We start from the raw sequence: 2500 nt of genomic DNA, 5'->3' as shown, positions 1-2500 counted from the left end.
GCAGTGACTCAGACAGTTACATCTCTGTACGGAGCGGGCCAGCTTTTAATGGAAGCCAGCCAACCGCTGCTAAGCCTCTTTAGCTGTCCAATCTACTTCATTTCTAACTAACATCACCAAGGAAGGCCTAGAGGGGACAGCACTGGTCGTCATCTCTTATGGGCATCCTGATCCTGTACAGCAGGGGTGCTCACACTTTTTCTGCAGGCGAGCTACTTTTCAATTGACCAAGTCGAGGAGATCTACCTCATTCATATTTATAATTTATATTTATTTATTTATGAAAGGGAAATGTTTGTTGACAAGTTAATGGTGTTTAATGATAATACAAGCATGTTTAACACACATAGATTCCTTTTTTTCATGAAGAGGAGGATATAAGTTGGTGTATTACCTGATTCTGATGACTTGCATTGATTGGAATCAGACAGTGGTGCTGATAACGTCCGCATTTTCAAATGGAGGAGAAAAAAAGTCCTCCTATCTGTCCAATACCACATGAAAGTGGTTGGATTTGGCATCTCATTTGTCCAACTTGCATATTCGTTTTTAAACACTTTGTTATGAGAGTAGCATATGTGTGTGTGGCCCTTTAATGTCTGGCAGCAGGTGAGTGATGTCAGTGAGTGTGTGGGCGAGCGAGGAGAGGGAGCGGTCGCTGAGGGCGGGGTAGAAATACATTGGCATCAAACTCCGTAGCTTGCTAGCTTGTGCACGCTAGCTTTCTGAGACTCTTATTTTGTAAGCACAGGCAGGATGAAGCAGGTCTTTTATGGTGAAAACAGGAACTGTGCAGTCGGTCTTTAGAGTTTTGACAGCAGCCCAAGAGTCTGTTGAAATAAAAAGTGTTTCTCTCCGTCCTGTAAGTGATTTTTTTCTTAATATTGAGCTCGCAGCAGCCACCGTCTTCTCATAAGATCCTCGGGTGCCGAGAATGTCAAACAACTGACGAAAGTAAAGTCTTGGCGAAGATTCATGTTTGCTCATTTTTATGTCTATTTTTTTAATGCCTGACTTGTGATCGACTGACACACCCTCCGCCAACGACGTAATGCCCACCCCTGCTGTACTGGGTACACTCATGAAGCCCAGGAAGCACCAGAGAAGGACTCCGGCTTATTAGTGATTCCCAAAGCCCAAAAAAAGTCTGCGGGCTATAGAGCTTTTTCATTTCGGGCTCCAGTACTCTGGAATGCCCTCCCGGTAACAGTTCGAGATGCCACCTCAGTAGAAGCATTTAAGTCTCACCTTAAAACTCATTTGTATACTCTTGCCTTTAAATAGACTCCCTTTTTAGACCAGTTGATCTGCCGTTTCTTTTCTTTTTCTTCTATGTCCCACTCTCCTTTGTGGAGGGGGTCCGGTCCGATCCGGTGGCCATGTACTGCTTGCCTGTGTATCGGCTGGGGACATCTCTGCACTGCTGATCCGCCTCCGCTTGGGATGGTTTCCTGCTGGCTCTGCTGTGAACGGGACTCTCGCTGCTGTGTTGGATCCGCTTTGGACTGGACTCTCGCGACTGTGTTGGATCCATTATGGATCGAACTTTCACAGTATCATGTTAGACCCGCTCGACATCCATTGCTTTCCTCCTCTCCAAGGTTCTCATAGTCATCATTGTCACCGACGTCCCACTGGGTCATTATTGTCACCGATGTCCCACTGGGTGTGAGTTTTCCTTGCCCTTATGTGGGCCTACCGAGGATGTCGTAGTGGTTTGTGCAGCCCTTTGAGACACTAGTGATTTAGGGCTATATAAGTAAACATTGATTGATTGATTGATTGATAGAACACATGGGGATTCTCTCAGTGGATCATGTGATAATGGCTCCAAAAAAAAAACCCCAAAAAAACACACAGGGTGATGGATAAATAAATATGATGCAATAACTGATGACAAAGATTACTCAAATGTTACCAGGGAGGAAACCCTTCATGTCAGGGGCTGCTTATCCACAGGCATGAGGTCCTTATTATTAACCTTCACAACAGAAAATGTCAGCTTCCCGAAAACTGCTGTAGAAATATTACAATTAATTATCTTTCCTATTTCAAATTACTGTTTTTTTTCTCCACTATAACTAAAAACACACTCATTCCCAATATCATCATTTCTGCTTCTTCCTACTCCTCTTTGAACATGTTGTAAAGAGAGATGAAAATATCAAGATTACATGATGTATCATGTTGTATCTGTACACATGTTTGAAATAATTTAGACTATAACCATAACCATAAAAGTGTCACATGCACTCAAGACACCCTTGCAAAGAACACTAAAACAGTCAATTTTTTGCTGCAAGAAACAGTACCGCCATCTGGTGGACAAACTCAATGACATTAGTCAAGCTTTAAATCTTAACAAAAGATATATATCAGTTTGATATTTTTTTGTCTTTGCCATTTTAGGCTAACCTAAGGGAAACAACTTGAAATTTGAAAAAATAATATAATCCTGCAGCATGTGACCTACATTCATTCAAAACTGCCAAAATGACTT

The 2500-nt window shown here is 42.4% G+C and overlaps 1 protein-coding gene across 1 annotated transcript in view; it reads right to left on the bottom strand.

The window, feature by feature from the left end:
- lrrc1 (leucine rich repeat containing 1) overlaps positions 1 to 2500 on the bottom strand; it is an 86467-nt gene that overhangs the window by 3256 nt on the left and 80711 nt on the right. The window lies entirely within an intron of this gene.

Source organism: Nerophis ophidion, linkage group LG09, assembly GCF_033978795.1.
Source record: "Nerophis ophidion isolate RoL-2023_Sa linkage group LG09, RoL_Noph_v1.0, whole genome shotgun sequence".
NCBI lineage: Eukaryota > Metazoa > Chordata > Actinopteri > Syngnathiformes > Syngnathidae > Nerophis > Nerophis ophidion.
This window is presented reverse-complemented; position numbering and strand designations above follow the sequence as displayed.